This window comes from Vidua chalybeata, chromosome 10 (assembly GCF_026979565.1).
Source record: "Vidua chalybeata isolate OUT-0048 chromosome 10, bVidCha1 merged haplotype, whole genome shotgun sequence".
In the NCBI taxonomy this organism is placed as follows: domain Eukaryota; kingdom Metazoa; phylum Chordata; class Aves; order Passeriformes; family Viduidae; genus Vidua; species Vidua chalybeata.
In genome coordinates, this window is record NC_071539.1 from 20,584,426 (window position 1) to 20,602,392 (window position 17,967).

Consider the following 17,967-nt stretch of genomic DNA (forward strand, 5'->3'; position numbering starts at 1 on the left):
TATTTAAAGATGGGACTGAATCAAAACAGACATGGGGAAATGTCAAAATATTCCATAAGTAAGAAGAGGAAGGAATACAGTTGTCTCTCTACCCTGTGAATGAATAGCTTCCATCTTGGGAGAAGCAGGAGTGGGAATGGAGCGAGTGGAATCAGGTCTGCTCTGTCAGTGTTGACAGAAGGGAATAGCTCCTCCTGCCTTGGCCAGAATGGATTCAGGCAGAGTAAACTGAGAACTGCAGGGGCAGGGAGCAAAGGAAAACAGAGGAGATTGCTTGGAAAACATGAGGAGGGAGAATGAATACTGAGGGGATGCATGTCCCTAAACGTGGTCATGAGGAAATGGAGCACCCTGACCAAAGTGAGAGCAGAAACCAGTGCTGCTGGTGCCACTCTCCCTCTGGAATACAAGGGAGCCACTGAGTTTAGTGAATTTAGTCCTAAAGCCTCAATTTTGAATGGCTGAAATTAGAGGAATGACTATGGAACAGGGTTGGAAAAAGATGATCTTTAAGGTCCCTTCCAACCCAAACCTTTCAATGGTTCTATGCTGTAGGAATGACTTGTGGCAGACTAGGGGGATATGAGGAATTAAAGTATTTAAATTCCTGCTCGACACCATCCAAGGACTGCTTCCCAACACAGGATGCATTCTGGGGAGGATGGCAGCATTTAGGATTTGTTTGCAAATCAAAGCTGAAACCTAGGACTGAATTTTGCTGCATAAAGATTTGGATAGTCCTGCCAATTCCCATGATAATGCCTTGATTTATTAGCTCTTTCCTAAAGACAAATGTGAGATAACTTCAATAGGCAAAGTTGGCCTCGACTGCCACTTTTAAAAATACTTGAAAAGAGACTTAAATTAGGGGGAGAAGATGCAGAAAGTTCTCTAAAAAGGGACGGAATAAATTTAGAAATCAGCTTCAGAACTGGCTGGATTCTGCAAATGTCTAAAACTAAAAATAGAGGGGAACAGATGATTTTTTTTTTTTACCCTCCTTGATCAATTTATTTTCTTCTCTCCTCACATTGGGGTCCCCTCTAAGTTTGCACCGAGCCCACGAGCCAGTGTCTGGTAAACATTTTTGGTGTTATTTTTGTCTAAGTGACAGCCCTGGGTGGCATCCAGGCACAACCACAACAAACTTGAGTAAGCCAGAGCAGCGTGAGCACCAAAAAAAACCTCAGAGCAGACTGGGAGCGATGTCATTGCAATTCCATCCTGTGGGACTGCCACCTGCATGAGGTCCCCAACCACAAAGCCTCTGGAGGTTTCTTGACTGGCATCTGGCCAGAGTGAAGCTCTGGCACAGGTGTCTGTTCCTGCTGGATGTAGGGATTGGAAAGTGGGAAATGGGCTCCTCACTTCCCACATCCCTGTTTGCACCTTTTGGATCTCAGACAAGGGAATGTCGCTGTAGCACCACAACGCAAACCACAACCCCTGGAAGATGGGGGTGGAAATTTTGTGACCCTTTGACTTCAGTGATGAAGATGACAATGACAAGAGCAGCAGGATCTTCTGCTTCCCGGCTGCTTCCCGGCGCCTCAGCGGCTGGAAAGGTTTCTGCTGTAGACTCACCAGATGCTTGGCATTTGGGAATAATTCAGTGTCGATCAAAGCAGGATGGATTCAAAAAAAGGAAAAAAGGAGAACCCATGATGAATTCATCCTTCACTGTGGCATTAGCACAGCCCAGCCCTGTCCCCCTCCTCCATGTCAGTGGTGAAAAATGCCTCCTGTTCTCCAGCAATTACCTGGTTGGGCTCACCCTTGGAATGCTGATCCTCTGGGAAGCGGCAGCGGCTGCCCCGCTCTGTCATGCTGGTGATGGATGAGCCCCAGCCCAGCCCTGCTGCCATCTGCCACCAGGGTCCCCTCCCCGGCCCCCAACAAGTGACATCCTCGTTCCTTCACACGGATCAGGGGCAAGCGGGAAAAGTGGCAGTGATGAAAGGTTCCTGCAAAAGCGTGAATTAGCTGCGGAATGGAGGAGATGAGAGAAGAGGCGTGGAGTGGGAGGAAAGGAGAAGATGGAAAGATGGAAGGGGAGGAAGGGAGGGATCACCTGACTCATGCCCAGGCCCCTGAAGTGTAACCTCACTGTTCATGAAGCTCCTGATGGTTTGGTTACTTGCTCATGGCGGGCCCTTTTTGCCAGGATGAGCCCATTCCTGGGATGTCCCTAGGAAATAGAATGTGCTGACACACCACTCACATCCCACCATGATCCTCAAAGCACAGCAGAGCAGGGAGCTGGATTACATCAGACAAGTGGCAGTTGTCAAAACCAAAACTAAACTGGATGGGCAGTTAAAGAAAACTTCTCCTCTGGGGCCAGGGTGACCAAAGGAAAAGTTGACTTGGAAGCCAAACCAATGGATGTCACAGGATGCAACAGAGTGCCTGAAGATGGGAAGCTTCACTTGGACTAGTCTGGGAAGTCTTTGGAAACCTGCCTCCTTCCTTAAGGGACATGCAAAGCCCTGCTTTGCTGATGGCATTTTCCAGGCTGGGTGGATCTGTTCCACCTCTGGAACAAGCTGAGAGGGACCTGGTGGTCAAACCCTGCCACATTTCTCAGGATTATCATTGAAACCTTCAGCTGGGGCCACTCTGCTTTCAAGCACAATCACTTTGCAGAGTACTTGGTTATTGTCACCAAAATCTCTCAGTTAGATTTATTTTGGTAATAAACCCGTTTCACTTCCCGGGTTTGATCCCAAGTTTGCCCCGAGCTGCTCAGGTCAAAGGAAGCTGAAAGTTTGAGCTGAAATCCCTCTTCAGGCAGGATTTACAGGGGGAAAACAAGAGGCAGAAGAGGTTGGCACTTCTAGAGATGCTCTGAAAATGCTCACCAAGCAGAAATGGTCCCACAAGAATTATTCTCCCCACTCCAGCTATCCCAAACTCCAGGACATTGTCCTTGCCCATCTGTCAGCTCAGCTCCAATACAGAACAAATCTCATTAACAGGCACCAGAGATTTAGGGAAGGGCTGGAATATGGCAAAGCTCTCTAAAACAGGAGATAAACCATCCTCTGCTCCAAGGAACAGAGGTGGTAGGAAGATATAAACACCTACAAGCCTCCTGGGAATGCTGGAGAAAGGCCAGGACAACAGCACAGCTTTGTTGGGATGACCCTAGAGCAATGAAAATAATTTATTAGGACTGGTGGGGAAATAAAAAAGTTTTCCCCAACCTAAGGTACTACCAGCATCAGTGCAATAATAATAAATAACAATCAATCAATCAATCAATCAATCATCGTCGTCATCAGGATCCCAGCTAGCAGAGTTCATCCTTTTGGGGACTGGGAATATCTGGGTTTACTCTGCATCCCATCAGTTTCCAAGTTGATTGGGCAATAAAGCTGAAGGCGAGGTTTCCAAACCTGTAAAGTCAAGACAGGTAATGACTTAATGTCTTTTGAGGAAAAGTATCAATGGAAAAAAAAAATCACAATCATGACACATTTCTTTCTTTGTAAGTATTACTTTGGAATAATATATCAGGATTTTTCTCATTCCGAAACTACATATTGGGGAAAAAAGCCTAAAAATTCTTCTTAATGTTTTATTGGTTTCAAGGATTTTCTCTACAAAGGGTGTTCTCCAATGGGCAAAAGTTGGGAGACAGAGAGAAAATGGTGCCAACAAGGAGAAAGTGACATTTCCCTGTTACTCTGGGTTTTTACACCTCTGAATTTTTGCAGCTACCTCAACACTTGTAAGCTGAAATAATAATTTCAAAATAGAGCAAACATTCTCCCCCTCCTTCCTCCCCTTCCGCCAGTGCTTTTCTCACACATTTTTCTCCAATGGAAGGAGACAGATAATCTAATTTGACGTTTTGGGATATATTCCCCGCAGGAAGTGTGGAAATGCCACCTGCTACCTGCGTGTTAGATTTGATCATAAATCACCAGCACCCAGCATTCGACAGGATCTCCTGATATTTTAATGGCCACGAAAGGTCTGGCCACTGCTGGAATTAAAGCCTAAATCGCAGGTTTATATTTTTCTGGAAATGCCAAATGCTGCCTTGCTTCTTGTATCACTCTTAATTGCCCTTCCTTAATTACAAGGAGTGAAATCATTAATTATATTCAGTGGAAAGGGACACAAATCCTTCTGCTTCAGGCTTGGCCCTCTTGGAAGTTCTGAATGAGCCCTGGGAGGATGTTGGGCACTGGAACAGGAATATTTGGACAATGCTCTCAGCCACAGGGTGGGATGGGTGGGATGTCTGTGCAGGGTCAGGAGTTGGATTTGATGATGCTTGTGGGTCTGGCTTGGGATATTCTGTAATTCTACAGTGCTTAAAACACCAGGTCAAAGTCCACACCTTGGGTAGCTCCTCTGGTCTCCTGAAATCCAAGGTCAAACAGTTGGAAATCTCAGACCAGGTTACGGATCTGGCTGCAACATCTCCGTCGGAGACCTCCCCTTGCCGTGGGCTGCAGCTCCTATGCTTCCAGGGGATTCTAAAACACTTGATACTGCAAGGATGTCAGAGATTTTGTGCTATTTTGCTGGTGAAGCCAAGTGACCAGAGCATCTCTGCTCAATCCTGCATGGCTGGGAGAAAATCAGGTTCAGCTTCCAGCGTTCAAACTGGGAAGGAAAAAAGAAAAAAAAAAAAAGAAAGAATGGGTTGGGTGATGTTGGTTTAATCTCAAACTTGAAGACCACAAAGACACCCAAGCAGCCCTGTTTGACATCAGAGATGCTGGAAATATGTCCAAGAGGGACACAAATTCCTGGGGCTGTGGGAAGATCCCAGACACGAGATCCACTACAACACCTAGGGTTTCCACTACTTTTTTGTCACCCCAATTCTCTGAAGACCAGGAGGGGATGGAAAGTCCTGAATACAGCTCTCAGTGCCCAGCATTGGCACTGGGAGAGGAGCATCCCGACTGGGTTTAGGCCAAAGCTGGATAAGGAACGGCACCGGAATCCTCCGCAAGACTTCAAAGTTTCCGCGTGATTATGCGAGCAAATATTTGGGCTGGAAGTGCTGTTAGTCATTATTTGCAGTTCATTTTCTCTTATTTGTTCTCTGTCTTTTAAATAATAAAAGAGAAAAAGCCAAGATGACAGCTCACAGCATTCCCATGCAGCAGCAGAAACAACAGCTGGGTTTTTCTGCTGAACACCTTTGGTTGTGCACAGCTTCCCGGGAAATGCTGTGCCAGGGAGGAATTTGGAACTACAGCTGCTGTGGCACTGATGGGTCCTGGTCATTCACCGTGAAAATCCCCACTCCTGGCCTGTGCTGTTCTCGTGCAGAGTTTTTCTGCGTTTACACCCTGGGGCAGCACAACAGGACCAGTTCCCTGTTTCCAGGCCTCCCCGGATCTGGGGGCTTCCCTGCTTCCTTGCTCTTTGGCACCTCATTTGGAGGCCTGATCATGGCAACAGCTGTTCCTCAAATTCAGGGCTTAGCACCATTAATCTCATCAGTAGGCAGCAGGGTTTCCTCCAGCAGGAAATCCAGGAACAGCTCCAGACTCGTTCCCAGTCAGAGTAGGGCTTACACTCATCTATGGAAGTGCAAGGCTCCCCGGGCATGGAGGCACGAGAGGAGAGGAGGTATTCCACATCAGAATGGTATAACTGGCATCAAAATTTGCTTGAGATGCAAAAACACGTCTCCAGAACTCCCACAAATCACATTCCAGCCCCAGGTGTCTCCGTGCCTCCAGCCCATTGTGCCTCTGCCATGTACAGAGTGGGGTGGGAAGGTCTGGGCAGCAGCACTTCCATATAAACAACCTGGCATAGGAAAGAGTAGGATGACTCCCTTTGGCAAAGTTATGGCTTAGGGAATGCAGGGATCCAGGTCCCAGAGCCTGGATCTGGCACCATCAGGGTCACTCCTGCCCAGTGGGGGCAGTTTTGGGTGGCACAACATGAGAAGGACCTAAAGCCATTGGAGAGTGTCAAAGGAGGGGCACAAAGATGGGGGATGGTATGGAAGGGCCAGGCAAGGAGAGGCCGAAAGCACTTGGTCTCTTTAGTTTGGAGAAAGGGGAGACTGAGGACAGAGCTCATCCCAATCCACAGTTTCCTCCCAAGTGGCAGATCTGATGTCTGCACTCTGTGACCAGGGAGAGGAGCCAAGAAATGGCTGGAGCTCTGTCTGGAGGGTTTAGGCTGGAGATCAGGGAAAGGTTCTTCCCCCAGAGGGTGTTGGGCACTGAACAGGCTCTGCAGGGAATGGGCACAGCCCCGAGGCTGCCAGAGCTCCAGGAGCATTTGGACAATGCTCCCAGGCATGGGGAGAATTGTTGGAGTGTCTGTGCAGGTCCAGGAGTTGGACTGGATGATCCTGTGGGTCCCTTCCAACAGATTCCATCGTTCTTGCTCCCAGAACATGAATGGGCAAGAGCTGGCTCCTTCCAAAAAATATCTTGTTTATCCCAAGAAAGTCTAAATGCAAGGTGTTAGTTCAATTTAAAATTGAAATGCCTCCAGAAAGCTCAACAGAAGCCCCAATTCAGAACATCTCCCCAAAAGGCAGAAGCACCTCAGGGTGGATGTGGCACCTGCCTCCTTGGGTTTGGGCCCACAGGGGAGATCAGCAACCCGTGGATCTACAGCAAACACCTCCCAAATCGCATGAAACCTGTCTCCAGTGAGATGTTTTTTGCTTTCCATTGGATACTGGGAAGAAATTGTTCCCTGTGAGTGTGCAGAGGCCCTGGCACAGCAAATGCCAGGGACGCTGTGGCTGCCCCTGGATCCCTGGAAGTGTCCAAGGCCAGGTTGGACAGGATTTGGAGCAACCTGGGATAGTGGAAGGTGTCCCTGCCCATGGCAGGGCATGAAAATGGATGAGCTTTAAGGTCCCTTCCATCCCATTCCATAATTCTACAGCCAGTTGAAGAGAAGGAAAAATGACTTTGTTTCCATGGACAAGGCTCTTACTGCAGTGTTTGTGCTGAGACCCAATAGGCCTGGCCACGGAACCATTCCCAACATCCTTCTTGAGAAGGAAAAGGGGAAAAATCCCAAACTGATCTAAAAGCTTGGCCCACCAGAAATCAACGTGACCCAGCAGCATCCCAAGCATCCCTCTGCTCAGCAGAGCCTCCTCAGAGTCATCCCTTGATGAGGCTGTTAATAATACCCTGGGATCAAACCCATCTTTGGAGGAAGAAGTAAGGCTGATGTCAAGACTTGAGCAATTCCTTGTTTCCACTGAAACCCAGGTAATTGTGTTGTGTTTTCAACGCCTCTTTTCAGGTTACTTTCCATTTCCACTGCAATAATAATCCTCTGCCTAAGAATGACACCATTGGAGTGACCTTTCCATTCCATCATTCCATGCAGATTAGCACAGGTTAGAGCTGCCAAAAAAGTACCATGGCTGCCACCTCTGAGGCTTCCATCTGGTCAAACTGGGATCAGTGGCTTGGGGTTTGCTTGTGGAGAAACTGAGGCAGAAGTAAGGAAAACTTGGCATTGCCAGCAGGACAGAGCTGGGAGCAGCGCTGGAGGTGAGGTGCTGGTGAAGGGCTGAGATCTAGGACAGGAGGAAATGGCCTCAAGCCATGCCAAGGGAGGTTTGGATTAGATATTGGGGGAAATTTCTTCCTGGAAAGGGTGGGCAGGCACTGGCATAGGGTTGGAGTCCCCAGCCCATGGGGGATTTCACAGCCCTGTGGATGTGGTGCTTGGAGACATGGTTCAGCTGGGGCAGCAGCTGGATTTGATGGCCTTAGAGGGCTTTTCCAACGTGAATGGTTCTGTGAGTCCTTGGGAACACATCTGAGAGTCATGAAAAGTGCCATTCTATCATTTTTTTTGAGATTTTCTCTGCTGAAATTTTGAGATTTTCTCTTACCCAAAAATAGTGAAACTGTCCCTCTGAAAAAAGAGGCTTCTCTTTCATAGAGAATTATTCTATTATTGCCAAAATGCCTTTGGTATCTTTGTTTCTCCCCAAAGCCACAGTTTTTGATTAATGGGCTTTGGGACAGCACCACCAGGACATTTTCTCTCCAGTTTCATCCCTGGTCCAGCTGGACCATTCCCTGTTTTAGCTGCCATAAGTATCTGTCTTAATTATCTGCTTTCCAAGAGCATTAGAATTCAGTGGGGACCACAGCATCAGGTGACACTTGACTTTAATATTACTGGCTCCTTTTAATTCTGGATTTCTCTGCCTTAGTTGAGAGCAGAGAGTCTCCATGGCAGAGGCCTCGTGCCTTGTTTGACAGTGGGCTCCTCTTCCAGGGACCCATGGCAAAATTTCCAGAAATACCACAGGAGCTACCCTGGTAGCAGTAATTTTGGACAGGATGAGCCAAGTCTCATGAGTGTCTCGATTCCTTCCTCCCAAAGATTTCAAAGTGGTGCCACATGAAATTCCTGGATCGTTGAAGGGATAATATTCCATTCACCCAGCACATCTATCAGGGTGGAGGGGGTGGGGAGGAGAGCAAGCTTGGCATTACAGCTGCAAATTTACTCAGACCATCATTTTGGAGCTCAGATTTTCTCATTCTGGGGTTCAGGGCTATCCTTGAAATAAATTATCCCTGCCAAGAGCTCCTACAGCTTCCACGCTGCATCCAAAGGGTGGAGGGCAATCCATTAACATCACTGGGCAAAGAGACAAGCAGCACCTCAGGGGAAAAAAGAGGGGGAAAAAAAATCACAGTTCTGCTCCCAAGATATCTCCAGATATCTCCAGTCAAATCAGAAAATCAAGGAGAGAAGCTGGGCAAAAAGATAAAGGAAAAAGGAAATAAAGGTAATTATTGAGTGCTGCAACTTTGCTTCGGGATTTTTGGTGCCATTTTGGTCATGCTTTCTAAGTCCACACACTAAATTAAAAATAGCTGAAAGGGGCTCAGTTTAGATTGGTTATTGGGAAGAAATTCCTCCCTGGGAGGGGGGTGAGGCCTTGGCCCAGGCTGCCCGGAGAAGCTGTGGCTGCCCTGTCCCTGGAGGTCCCAGTGCCCACTTCCTGCAGCCCTGAGAGAAGATCCTCCCTGCTGGAGCAAACATTCCTTCATTAAAGTGCTCCATATTCTCTCAGGAAAGTCTCTTTTGCCCCAGAAGTGCTTTAATATCAAACAAAACACATGCTCTGAGTTTGCAGCCTGCTCTGTTACCATCATTGATGAAAAGAACACTTTTTCTTCCACCTTTTGAAATGGTTTTCCATCCCCTCAGCAAGACCTTGGGCTAGAGATAGAGTGAAAAAAGAACAGCTGCTTTTTTTTTTCTCTTTTTTTTTGGTTGGTTTTTCTTTTTTAGAGAAAAGAATTTTCCCCCACCTGTATATTTCTTTCCTTTCTGCTGCATTTCAAGTTTTGCAGCTCACTCTGGTACTGATCAGTACTGAGCAGGGGCTTCCTGAGCTGGTTTTTAAGGATAACTGAGTGACACAGCCCCTGTTTTACTGCCAGCCTCCCATTCCAGTCTGGGATCAAGGCTGCAGTGGGAATTGTGCATTTCCCATATGTCTTCCCTACACTGATCCAACTCCTTTGCTTTTAAAGCATCCCCTCCTTTGCTTGTACAAACGTGAAGTGGATGAGAGGGTGGGAGAATGCTCCCAGCAGGACGGACCAACCCCCATCCCATATCCAGCATTGCTGGGCACCACATGACAACCTGGAGCAAATCCTTCAATCACAACCTCCTGGAAACCCAGAGCCACCAGCAGCCCAGGAAAAAACATCCTGGTTCCAGCAGGGGAGATGCAACCCCAGACATCCCCACCCCTCACTGCTTTATGCTTTGTCTCTGGTGTGGTTTAACAAGTGTAGGTAATTTTTTTGGTATTTTAAAATTATCAGCAGTGATTGAGTATGAAAGGACATCATGAAAAAGAAGGACTTGGATCTGCTCAAACAAGACACAAAGATGCTTTGAGGGCTGGATCTCCTCTGCTCTACAGCAAAGCTGGGAGAGCTAGGTGTGTTCAGCCTGGGGAAGAGAAGGCTCCAGGGAGAGCTCAGAGCCCCTTCCAGGGCCTAAAGGGGCTCCAGGAGAGCTGGAGAGGGACTTGGGACAAAGGATGGAGGGACAGGACAAGAGGGAATGACTGCACACTGATAGAAGGCAGCATTAGATGGGATTTTGGGGAGAAGCTGTGGCTGCCCCATCCCTGGAAATGTCCAAGGCCAGGTTGGATGGGGCTCGGAGCACCCTGGGATAGTGGAAAATCCCTTCCAACCCGGACCAGTCTGTGATTTCGTGGTTCCCAGTCTCCCAGCAGGAGTGAGCTCAGTACCACGGTGGTGCCAGCAGGTCACCAAAGCAGCAGCAGCTTCTGGTGGGGACAGGGGATGTTAAGGACACCCAGGAGGCAGAGCCAGGGCAGGAACTGCTCCAGCCAGGCCAGGGAGCAGCAGAGGGATCCAGGATCACCTGAGTGCACCCCCAGCTCCCCTCACTGCAGGCAGGATGTGCAGATCAGCACTAGAGCAGCTCCCACAGGGCCCCTGCTCCTTTATGTGCTGGCCCTGTCCCTGCCAGAGCTGCCTGAGGGCACAGCTCGGAGCTGCTGCTTTCGAGGGCTGCCAGGAAACCCTGGGGCCTTTCGGCTCCACTGCTGCACCAGCCCTGCTGACACCAGGGGACAGAAGCCACCTCCAATGACCACACGGCAGACAGCTTCATAGGGCACTGCTGTGATCCCTCCTCTGCTCAGCCCAGCTTCCACACAGTGGCAGCTCCTTCCTCACCCCTCTTTTTCCTTTGCAAACAAACCTGTTTCTCTTATGGGATGGAGCAAGAGCTGGTGAAAATCCATTCTTTCCCCCCGTGGGCAGTGGGATTGCTCCAAGCTTATGTCTTTATCTCTCTCATCACAAGCTAACATCAGGGTCTGTGATTTCTGCTCTCTCCACCTCTCTTCCCCAGCTTCATCCAGGTATTGGGATTCCCTGCCAGCCTTGAAGAAACATCCCATATGCCCTACATCTTCTTTGGGAATGTGTCTGGAGAGCCAGGATGAAGAGGAGCTCCTGGGGGGAGGTGGGGCAAATGGTTATTCCCACAGCTGGGGACTCCCTGGCTGCTCCTCATCCCACCCTGCACCTGGAACAGTGCTGGAAGTGCCCAGGAGATGAATTCCTGTCCTGATGGAAGCTCAGGCTTGCCCTGCACCAATCCATGGCTATGTGACATTCCAACCGCACCCCTCGAAAAACTGAGCCTTTATTTCCCATCAAAAATTCAAGGCACCTCCAAAGTGTTTTCCCCATTAAAAACCACAGCACTTTCCATTCTTAAAATTTCTCCTTTTTCATCTGTTTTTCAGTAAAGCTCATTTTGGTAGGACAGTCGAGAAAAGACAGGACCTTAAACCAATCCACCACTGATGGCAAACACTTTTGCTACCCCGAAAGGAAGATTTTCAATAACAAAGGAAATTTTGTGCTTCTCTGCTTAAGTCCTGGCAGCTCCACTCATGCTGACACCACCTAGGATTTCTGTGGAAAGCCAGAATTGGGTTAGTTGATCCCTTAAAATATTGTTTGTTAAATTTAATAGCATCTACTTTTCTCCTAAAATAACATCTGCAGCAAAACGACCCTTCTGGGGTGCATAGAAACAGCAGCACCAAATAATTAACTGGGATAGGGAAGGGATACTGAGGGATTTTTGTGATGATGCTGCAGAAGTGTTCCTCTACAGGTGAAGGGATCACTACATTTCAACAGAGAAGTCAAAGAATTGCCATTGTTGTGCTCCAGCAAGGCCTGGTTTAATTCCCAGCAGCAAATGGAAACCCACAAGTGAAAGAAAAATCCCCTATTTCATGTCCTCACTGTTAAAATTACAGATACAGGAGTGATCCTGGATGTTCAAACGCCAAGCAAAATAGTGTGAGAGATAAAAATAATAAATGTGGCTGGAATCCAGGGTACCTGAGGCAATCCTTGTGGGATGGAGCAGTTTATCCTGATGGAGAGGGGGAGGCTGGATGAGGAAGCCACAGCAGAAGAGGGTGAATGGTTTTATGGGCTTTGATACTTAATGGTCCAACTGGAAATGACATGAAAGTCCCTGATTTTCAAGGTGACTGATTTGAGCTGTCTCAGACCCTCTGTTATCACCAGCCACTCCTGAAATCCTCCCAATCTGTCCCCGGAGGCCTCCTGAGCCAGGAGGCAGCAGGACTCCAGGGCTGGCCCCCATCCAAACTCTGCAGGCAAAGGCTGATCTTGGCAAAGTTTCTGCTCTGCAGTTTGAAATCCAAGAGCTCCTTCATGCCTCCTGACCTAGGATCAGAAGCAGTCTCATTCAAGAGTTTCTTTTGCTGCTTAGTCCCAGCTTTTGGGAATCTGAGGATTTTTTTTTTTTTTTCCCTAAGAACTCTTTTACTGGAAGAAAGTCTACTTATTCCATGTCATGAAACCAAAAGCATGAACAAAACCTGTTCTTCCCTGCTGGGAGGACAAAGCAGATTCCCCCTCTGCTTTGCTTTAACACAGCTGACAGACTGCAGGGATAAGTGGGAGTCATTCCTGGCTCACCCTTTCTGCAGGAACATTCTCCCTCAGGAGGGTACCCCGAGCCTCCTCTGTACCTAGGGGCCTTCAGACCTCAGATCCCTGGGCTCTCCCCTGCCCTTGGGTGGGGCACAGGGAATCCTGGGCTCAAACAGCTCAGCCCAAAGACCAAAAATCCCCCAAAGCAGTGGGATGGAAATCACTGCAAAGGCCCTCTGTGCTAATTGCCAGCAGTCCAATTGATGGACTTAATTGCTGAGTTGCTGAAGAGACAAGTGACCTATTATGGATCATTGTTTACAGCAAATTAGTTCAGAAGTTCCCATCATTCTGCCTGTCATGCTCAGGGGCAAACTCCTTTTGCTCTGCTTCTGAGCCAAGCGCTTCCCTGGCTCTGGAACACTCAGACACGAGGAAAAGCTGAGCAAAAGCACAGCCAGGGCACAGCACAAGCCTGGCTGGGCAGCAGGAGAAAGCTCCGAGGTGAAAGGGGTCAGAGAGAGAGAAACCAACCGCTCAGAGGGGAAAAATGCCCAAGGAAAGACACTAGAAAGGCACTACAGAGGTCCTGGAAGAGCAGATGGGAGAGGAGGACACAGAACTCCTCGAGCACAGCTCGGACACAGTTAAATGGAGCTGCTGGGGCAGTGGGTGGAGGATGGATGGGTGTGTGGGGGTCCCAGGTGAGGGCAACTCATCCCTGGAACATTTGGAGAGGGGAGCTTTGCTTCCTGGGGGTCTCCAGAGCAGCTTCGGAGAGGAAAGGTAAAGGATCTCTAAGAGGTGTGGTATCTGGGAGTAAATAAAAGGAATGGGGAGGGAACATTTAGCAAGACACAAATGGGGCTGGGCTGAGAAGATGCTCAGGCGAATTTTGCATTTTTCTTGGAAAACAGTGTTCTCCCCACCCTGGGGACAGCAGGACGTGGCTCCATTGTGCATGGGTAACATGGAACACCAGGACAGCATTATCCGGACTGTTACCTGGAGATAAAAGGAATTAAAGCAGGGGAGCACAAGAAGATTAAAACCAGGCCTGCCCTTGACGTACACAATATATTTCAACAGCCCCATAAAAAGATCAGGGGATTCAGTCAAGCATGAATAGTTACAAGCATAAAAGAATGGTGGTATTATATTTATTATTAAAGCCCTTTGAAAGCCCCCTTATTGCAGATGGATTTGGAGCCTCTGGGGAAAGTCAGGGACAGGATATTTAGCAAAAATGTTATTAAAAATAGAAATTGTTTCCTATGACTTAACCTTACTGCCTAGGGGGAAATCACTTAGGTGGTGTTAGAGGAGAGCACACAGCTATGAGGCCGGGCCTGTTATGGAAAACTGTGCACAAGGTTTCTGGAGCAGCAGCCATGGTCCTGCTGCCAGGGAAGCAGATTTACCTGTGCCTTCCACCCACTGCCTGCATCCTCAGCAGGGAGAGGAAGGCCTTCCCTTGGACCAGCCTGTGCTCCCTGCTGCAGCTCTGAGCTCCAGACGATGCTCCCAGGGATCCACACTGTGTGGTGAATGAGCAGAGGGAATGTGGAAGGATGGAAGCATTTCAGGCCAGGCTGGATGGGGCTTGGAGCAACCTGGCCTAGTGGAAGGTGTCCCTGCTCATGGCAGGAGTTGGAATGAGGTGATATTAAAGTCCCCTCCCACCCCAAACCATCCAGGGTTTCTATGACATTATTCTGTGAATGGAATTCATGGCATCAACGCCCAGCAACTTATCAGTTTCTCATTTTGTCAATTTATCACCATTCTGTATCCATTTACCAACATCCTGCAGCTCCCAGATGCTCCTGGTTCCCCCTCCTTGCTCTGGGGGGATTTGGGACTGGTGGCCAAAGGGCAGCACATGGGATGCCACCATGGTTTGCCGGAGCTTTAGTTCCAGCCTGGATAACAGAGAGCCTTTTTCCCAACTAAGGCTGTTCAGCACCTGCAAAAAGGTTCAGTGATGATAAATTGGTGTTTTTCTCTCAGGAAAGCTCCTCCATCCTGCAGCCAGAGGCTGCTTATCAAAGCAGCATCAGGTGGGATCCCCCCCTGCAGAGCTGGCCTGGAGCTCTTTGAGAAAGGCAGCTCCAGAGGCCACGGAAATGCCAGGGGAAACACTGAGCTGATCTGATTGTGTCCTGTCTTCCTCCTGGGATACATCTCCGGGAAGATGGGCAGATATCAAACATTCATCACAGGCACTTGTCCCTTTAACAGCTGACATTGGTGCAGCAAAATAGTTTTTGATCACTTGAGCGTAATGTCACTGCAATCATTGCCTGGAATGTGATTTTTGCCTTAAAAAAAAAAAAAAACAGGGAAGGGGGATGAAAAATGTGACTCAAAGGTCTCCATGCTTCAGAAAAGCTGGCTCTGAAGCTGTAAGCATCAGAGCTCAGCAAATTCTGTAAACTTCTCCCCTTCCCCCCCTGCTTGTATTTGGACATTTTTCTCTTTCTTAATGATATTCCATCAATTACATAACTTCACGGATCCCTGCGATCAGGATTAGGGAGTTCAGCTTCATTATCAGTGCAGTTATTGTCCTTTGGAGACGGAGCTAACGGCCATTTGTCTTCTTCAATTCAATTAACAGCAGCCCTCTCTGGACACCACGTGGGTTGCACTCGGTGACACTCTGGGACATCCCCTCCTCCACTAGGACCTGACCCCCATCTCCTCAGACGAGCTCTGGCTCCTCTCTTGCCAGCTCCCTGCTGCACATTTTAGCAGCACATCAGGAAATGGCACAGTAAATTACCCAAGAATTAAACCGGGCAGGGTGAGAGCCAAGAAAAATCCATTTATTGATGGCCATTCCCACTCTGAAGTGCTTGAGGAGGTTGACAAGGCAAGAACATATCTTCCCTGACCAGCCAAGAAGACTCTTCCCAAGAAGGACAAGGTCACATCTTCCTGCAAAAGATGAAGGTGGCGACAGACTGAGGGAAGAGTTTCAACGTTTTCAAAGAGAAGAGAGCAGCTCCAGAACATCAGTTGTGACTTTTTGGCACAACTTTGGAGCATGGAGCCTGTATTTGCCCTTATCCTTGGCCTCTGCTCTATGAATGCTCCTGTCACTAAGTTCAAGGACCCCCAACACATCCCTCCGTGACATTCCAGCATGGGAATAATCCCCTCACATCTGCAGAGATGTGATGCTTGGGGGTGTGGGTCAGTGGTGGGCTTGGGTTAATGGATATGGACTCCATGACCTTGGAGGGCTTTTCCAGCCCTAATGATTCCATGTAGCTCTCCAGCAGTGCTCCATGCAGAGCAGAGGGTGGAGGGCAGCCCACTGCCATAAATAAGTCCCTGTCTGCTCCTGGCATGTGGTGATTTTAATGGAAAGCATTAATTGCTGGCAAATCTCTCTGGTAGCAATAGGACCTACAAATGCCTCTTTAGAACAACTCTTACACTGAGGAGAGATTGACCATTAATTCCTGGATGCAAGGAGCACCTGGATCACTGGGAGTGGGCAAGAAACTGGGGGAGTCTCCTGACCAGCCAGAGCCTGCAGACTTTCCAGGAGAAGAGCTACCAAAGCAGGCAGAAAAGGTGGCTGTGAGCTGAGGAACTGCGTCCTTGTGGGACTGAGTCTTTCCCTGGAAGTCTGTCCATGCCTCCAGGAACTGCATCCTTGTGGGACTGAGTCTTTCCCTGGAAGTCTGTCCATGCCTCCAGGAACTGAGTCCTTGTGGGACTGAGTCTTTCCCTGGAAGTCTGTCCATGCCTCCAGGAACTGCGTCCTTGTGGGACTGAGTCTTTCCCTGGAAGTCTGTCCATGCCTCCAGGAACTGCGTCCTTGTGGGACTGAGTCTTTCCCTGGAAGTCTGTCCATGCCTCCAGGAGGTGACCACCCATCTGGTCTGGCTGAAGACCCCTTTGATGACACCAGCACCCCATGGTCAGCCTCCCTACGGTTTGTTCCTGAAAGGATCCAGCCAAACCCAGTGTTTGATTTGCCACCGTGTCCTTCTGCTTTAACGGCAGCAAAATCCATCCTTGTGCCCCTGGAGCAGGCCCAGCCCCGTGCTGCTCCCGCTGTGAGGAGCAGCGATGGGATCGCTGGGATGTAACAAGATTTATCACCTGCTCCTGGAGAGCGATTGCCTGCTCCGTGTCCTCAGTAAATAATGTTCTGCTGGCAGCATCTGGGACATCATTAACCCAGGAGACAGCGGCACCGTTTAACCTTCCGTGGGCTCGCGCGGCTCCCCCGGCTGCCCGATGCATCTGGGTACCCAGCGAGTCCTTCCAGGGACCAGGCCAGGCTGGGATGCCAAAATCCACACGGGGGAAGGAGGAACACCGTTTGGTGCCACACAGAAGGCGATGCCGTGCTGAGGAGAGCCCCTGAGCAGCTCCACCTCAGCAGCCTTTGGAAGGAACCCCCAGGTGCTTGGGGCTGGTTGGTCACTGTGGCACCAGCAAGGGTGACAGGTCACAGGTTCCAGCTGCAGGGCACATCAGGCCGTTTCCCACCTCTCATCCATAGCCATGGCTGCTCACAGGGCTGGAGACAAGCAGAGCTCTTCCCATGTGTGATCTCCTCCCTTCCCAATCCACCAGCACAATCCACCTCTGTGACTTCCTTCAGGGAGGGCTTGTGCCAAGGGCTCAGGACTTGGACTCCTCTGGTCCTGCCTCCTCAGTCTGCTTAATAACTCCTGACTGCTCCCTCACCGCATCGCCGCCTGAAATGCTGGATTTATTAATGCATTTTTAATTAGCAAACTCATTCTCCAGGGGAAGGTGTCTTGCATCTTAATGACCTTTGCCTTGAACTTTTGCCAGAGAGAGTTTTATACCACAAACCTCAAGCTGCAGCCAAATTTCCTGACCCTCAACTCACATGCTGAGCAGCCAGGGGAGAGATTAGCTCCGTGGATGCAGTCCCAAGTTAGTCTGAGCGGGTGGGAAGCTCCAACACTCATGGCCCAGAAAACCCATGAAGCCTGTGCACAGTTATGGAAGTGCTGCAGGAAAGGCTTGTTGGAGCTCAGCAGTGGGGTTTGGGTGGTCCCAGAACACGGGGACAGGTCTGAGCACGTGTCCTAAGTGTGTGGGGACAGCCAGGAGCCAGCCTGACTGCTTCCCCCAGCCCTCTGCATCTCAGGGACACAGTTACTGTTCCTTGGAGTCTTGTTCCAGCTGGTTCATGACCCAGTTACTCTCTGAGTTTCTCCAGGAGGTGCCTCTTTGCAAGCCCCACCTTCCCAAATCAGTTCCTACCATTAGGGGCCAGCAGAAAGGCCTGGTTTTTCCTAGGAGTTTGTGACATTTTAATCAACTCTTCCGGATAGAGTTACACATTTAAATGCTGTGCTGTTCCCTTCAGATCTCCCCGGGTTCCATCATGGTCTCGGTGTTCTCTGTACTCCTGCAGTCCCAGATTTTCTTTCAAACCAGCCGTGACAATTGAGATGTTCCAAGTGATCAGTGCTGCAGGAGCCCACCGTCCCCAGCCCGG